Here is a 6,000-nt window from a genome sequence, read left to right on the forward strand (position 1 = left end):
GGTTATGAAATTAGAGTGAAATGCACTCTTTCTTGAAGTTGATGTCTAACTTCAACTGAGTGTAGGAATTTATCCTTTAATAAGCATTTCCTAAGAACTAACTTAGAAGAATCCAAAAGATGTAAAAGAGTTGGGAACTTATTCTCTTGTTACATCTTTTCATGCTTTGCATAGGATCCTTTGCCTCCTGGCTGTCCGAACCAAAGAGAACAGTAAAGAAAGAAGAGATGGGTTTGGGGTTCTGCAGTGACTGAGAAACTAAAATAACTCTAATGAAAGCTGAAAAGAACCGCAGAACTGAAAATATTTTCCGTGTTTTTCGGTTTCATTCAGGATTTCTAAGACTTAGCCCATATTCCTAGTGGCCTGAATCGTGATTTCTGAAATCTAAGGGCTTAAAAAATTATGAGTAATTTTTATGGTGCTATGGGTTCTGGTTTTTAGAAATATGGATTTTAATTTTAAAAAAAAACAATAGAAAATGAAGTTGTTTTTCCTCAGCTGTATAAAAGGGTTCTACCATTTTACAATGTGAAGATGGAGAGATTAAACTGCCTTTGGAAGGGCAGACTGTAGATAAATGCTAAAAGTTTTGTCAGAGTTTTGTTAAATATTTATACTCAGAGTTTTGAAGTATCTATAATATAAATCTATTTTTTAAAACTACTGCTATTTGCATATATTAGCTTAAGCTTTGTTGTAAAAGAAGCAGCAGAGTCAGAGAAGAGTTCTTGATATTTTTCTAGTCATTCCATTAATAGTTTCTTGTGTGAAGACTACCAATTGTTTCCTTAAATTTAAGGTTCACAAGCAAAACCATATTTCATTAAATCAATGTAATTAGAAATAAGGAGATTACTAGTTTAATTTCCATGTCTTACTGAAGAGTGTACTGTCCAAAATAATAGTGGCCTTCTGAGGGTGATAAAATGTTAGACTACTAAATTTCAAAGTCAGATGAATTAATTTATTGAACAGAAATAGTTGTATAGCACATCTTGATAATTGCTATATTTTGGAGCTTTTACAGGAAGCAGTGTGAATTATGTCTTTGACCGGCAGAAATCACCAGGTAAAGGTGCAATCTGTTTACTCTTCTTGCTATGTCAGTTTTACTAATTAGTCTGTTACTGAGTTGGACTGTAGATAGCTGCTGTACATGGAACATCTTAGGCAGGTAAACCAATTTAGCTCCTTCTATTTCTCATATTAACATGCTATTAAGACTTGCTGGGTTTACTATACTGGACTCAGCTTTGGTGTTTTCGTTAATTGTGTTTTTTTTTGTTTTTTTTTTTTTTTCATGTGCTGGTGGCATCTGCATATCATTGTTACCCCTACAGAAAATAGCTCATAAAAGCTCTAACACAATATGTATCTCTGAAGCTCAGTTACAAGCCTAGAAAGCCAGGGGTGCTGTATTTCCAGTAAATACTGCCAGACCCTTGGCTGAAAGGGTGCAAGCCACATCTCCTCTAATATTTGTTATTATGTCCCAGGAAGGAATAAACAAATTTAGAGGCCAGAAAAATTTATTAAATCAGGAATTTTTTTTAAACATTTCATGTTTCCAGCTCTCCTTGCCCCATGAACCAGTATTAAATAATAGCTGTAGTGTTGACAGGCATTCCTATGATTGCATAAGACACGGCCTATAATTTAGAATATAATAATGTAATATCGTCTATAATTGACATAATAGACCATCTATAATGGATATCTATCATAACTATTGTTCCAATGTCTTGTTTTATTGCAAGATACAGTAATATATAGTGATGTAATTTTTGAAATATTAAATCAGGAATGTAGATCATGAGTACTTCAGTTATCCACTAAGATACGCACTTAAATCTCAACTGTTTCAGTGAGTGACTGCTCAGCGGGTGACTAAGAACATCTAAAAGGAGACTATCATTGCTACACATCAGACTGCTGTTTAATTTTAATGTCCTTTTGCAGGAATTCATAAACATTTTACTTAAGATAGACACCTTTTCTTCTCTCATCAGGAGTTTTTTTCTTTTTTATCTTAAGTACCTACCAATACAATGTTACCTGGAAATACATTTTCTCTCCTACTACCAGAAAAATGAAGTCTAAAAATATGGATTTAGTTTAACATATAAGATATGAGGCAAAATATCAGTTGCAAATAGCAGCCTGAAAAATGTCTGTTGACAGCAGTATGATGATTTGATTCCTAGAAATGCTACTTTGAAACATTTTCATTGCAGGAATGTTATCACTTACGTCCAGTTTTGCTATGCTTGAAGCAGAAATATGTTTCTGTTAGCATTCCTGGAATCTGAATTTCATGGAATAATGGTAGCAGTGGTACTAGTTCTTTTTATGACCAAAAGATATCACATTACATATGTGAAGTTAATTTGATATTCTTATTAATATTTTCATCATAATATTCTTAATCAGGAATAGCCTCATCAGCAAAAAAAAAAAAGGCAGCCAACCCATAAACAATTAATACCCCCAAGTCCTTGTGGTCTGAGATAAAGATAGTGAAATAGGTGAAAGGTTGGGGATGTAAGTGATGTAAAGGCAATCACAGCCTTTGCCAACTGAGATGGTGGCTAAGCAGTAATCATTTTGGAAAACAAGAGTCACCCCACTTCGTCCTATAACTAAGGTTTTGAAGCTGATCGTGTTACGTGATATGGAATATCCCTTTAGCTGATTTTAGTCATCTATCTTGGCAGTGCCCCTCAATTTCTGGCCCACCTGCAGCCTAATTCTGGGAGGTCACAGTGAGGAAAAAAATGTCTTGATGCTGTGCAAACACTGTTCAGTAACAACTGAAACACTGTTATGTTAGCAACACTGGTTTAGCTATATATCCAAAATACAGCACCAGATGGGCTGTTATGAAGAAAGCTAGCAGCTTTCCATGCAGACACAGTACAACTTGTAATGGTGGAAATCACTTTAACTGGGCTGTAATTGTGATTGGCAGTTGAACAGAGGAAAAGATGGAAAAAATATTTATTTCTTGTTACACTGCATTTTTACAAGGTGTTACAGAGTTCTGCTAGAGCTATTTGAATATATTCATTTTCATCTGCTTTTTTTTCTACATTCTTTCTGATTTCTTAGGAAGATTTTGCTTTGTGAGGATCTTTTAATAAGCATAGGAAAAATGTAACATAATAAAACAGTCTCCAGTCTTTCAAAAAAAGTTCACTTTGAATTTAGAAGAGTTAAGAAGGAATTCAGGAAGGGAAAAAAATAATGAATCCCGTCAAATGTTGTTTTATTTGAGTGTATGAAGACAAAGTAGTTGGAGAATCAATGTAATTGTAATACCTTGGCAGGGTTCTCAGCACTAAAAATATTTATTATCTGCAACCCTTTTTTCTGTAATTACTATTAGGAAACTGATAGCTAGGTCCGAATAAAAGAAATAAAAGTTTTGGATCTCATTCTTCAGTGCCTGGTTGTCCTTGAGAAATTAATGAAAAATGTTTGCCAGGAGTTAAATACAAGAAAGAGTTCATGCTCTAATTGACATGAAAACATTATAATAACCAAATATTCAAAGGGGTCAGAAACCTGAAAATAGCCTCACTTGAAAGATGTTTTTAATATCATAGCCTTTATGCATTCTCAGCATCAGTTTTTTCAACGAAATGCAACCATGTCTCACCTTTCAAAGAATAAAAACATAATTTTAAAATTATCTTTTTAAAATAAAAAAATCACAGGTGAAGTTTTAAGATACTTTCAAGAACTGGATAATCAAATAGGAGTTCACCAGAATCAATGCATACAGAAAACTTCTTTGTCAGAAGGACAACACAGACTAGGGAGTGTATTGTGATCATAATTATCATTATTATGACTGATGTAAATCATGTAACGGAGCTCAACTTGGGTCTTGTTGGGTAACTTTAGTGATATCAGGTAAGACATAAAATTGTATATAATTGTGGCTTAAATATAGATTGAGTTGGAAGTGGAGAATATTGAGTTATAAGTGGAAAAAGGTCACCAAGTGAGTTAATTTGCCCATAGATAAATAAACATATCCATTTCTCAAATTACTAATCTCTAATATTAACCCGCACTTCATAAATTCTCATTACTCTTAACACAGCTTTAAATTCATATTAACTTTCTGATCTGCAAAACACTAGTAAGATGAAGCACTTGAATTCAGCTTGGTTGAAATCATTAAGCTGTAAGTTTTATTTCTTTGGTTTTCTCTCTGGCTTTTGTTTCAAAAACCACAAGCTTAAAGGTTATGTCTTTTCTGGTATAAGGGTTATACTATGTGATGCCTACCACTCAGAATTTATGTTAAACATGTATTTTTTTAAAGACTACAATTTTATGTGTGTGTGCTGATATTTCTCACATTGTTCAAGATCTTCAGGAAATTGAGGCCAGTTAAGATTACCAGTAGACAGACCTATTTATTGAAAAGTGATGACATTTTTGTCACTATTGTATAGCTCGTCAGCCCTTCAGGCTTTTACTTGAAGTGTTTTGTTGTCACTGATTCTCATTTCACCTTTTTTTTTCCTATTTCTCCTGTGTTTTAACAGTAAAATAACAAAGGTAAATAAAGAAAGAAGATAAATAAAGTCTAAAATCACTGTAAAATCACTATGATTTGAGCATTTTTGTAAGTTGGCATGTTAATCACAGAATGAGTAAGACTGGAAGAGACCACCATGGGTCGTCAGGTCCAACCTTCTTCATCAAGCAGGGTCATCCCACAACACATTACACAGGGTTGTGTCCAGATGGTTCTTGAATATCTCCAGTGAGGGAGGCTCCACAACCTCTCTGGGCAACCTGTTCCAGTGCATAGTCACTTACACAATGAAGTTTTTCCTCATGTTCAGGTGGAACTTCCTGTGCATCAGTTTCTGCCTGTTGCCTCTTCTCCTGTTGCTTGGCATCATTGAGAAGAGTCTGGTCCATTCTCTTGACAGGCTCCCTTCAGATATGTGTGAGCATTGATAAGATCTCATCTCAGTCATCTCTTCTCAAATTTGAACAGGCCCAGCTCCTTCAGCCTATACTCAAACAAGAGATGCTCCCAATCCCCTAATCATCTTTGTAGCCTTCCACTGGAGCTCCATATGTCTCTTGAACTGGAAAGCCCAGAACTGGACACAACACTCCAGGTGCAACCTCATCAGGGCTAGATAGAGGACTAGGACCAAATCCCTCAACTTACTGGCAGTGCTCTTCCTAATATACCCCAGGACTCTTGTCCATAAGAATACACTTCTGGCTTCTGGATAGTTTGTATCCACCGGGACCACTAGGTCCTTCACTGCAGAGCCACCTTCCAGCAGACCAGCCCCCAGCCTGTACTGGGGTATGGAGTTATTCTTCTCCAGGTGCAGGAGCCTGCATTTGCCTTTCTTGAATTTCAGAAAGCTCTTTATCCATCTCTCCAAACTGCCAAGACCCTTCTGAAGGGCTGCACAGCACTCCCAGGTTTGTATCCTTAGCAAATGTACTGCAAGGCATCTGCTCTTTTGTACAAGCCATTGATAAATAAGTCAAAAAAGTCTGGATATAATTATATGTGTACTCTTAGTTACTGAGAAGTTCTTAGGCATTGGACTCCCTCTGAATGATACTGCAAGGGTTTTTGGGAAGAAAGATTATAAACAGTATGACTACCATCAGAGAGCTGTATGAGAAAACCTTAACAAATTTGATTTCTTTGGAGGCACAACTCTGCAAGGCCTATAGGACACCCTTTCATTTCATCTGTAATACTGTGGCTATTTTCCAGTGGCTTACATGCATTTACGTGATTTGCATGCCCCTACTCTGTGCATTATCATGTGTATACAATGCTAGCAAACACAAGATTGCAGTGGATACAAGGCTATACTAAATTAATCATAATAACAAATTCACAAATCTGTTACCACCTTTTCAACCAAATAAGTGACAGGGTATCTTGCTATGTTATTACTTATGTTGTAATTCCACCCTTATTTTCTTTTGTATGTCAGT

The sequence above is a fragment of the Vidua macroura genome, chromosome 5 (genome assembly GCF_024509145.1).
Source record: "Vidua macroura isolate BioBank_ID:100142 chromosome 5, ASM2450914v1, whole genome shotgun sequence".
Taxonomy (NCBI): Eukaryota; Metazoa; Chordata; class Aves; order Passeriformes; family Viduidae; genus Vidua; species Vidua macroura.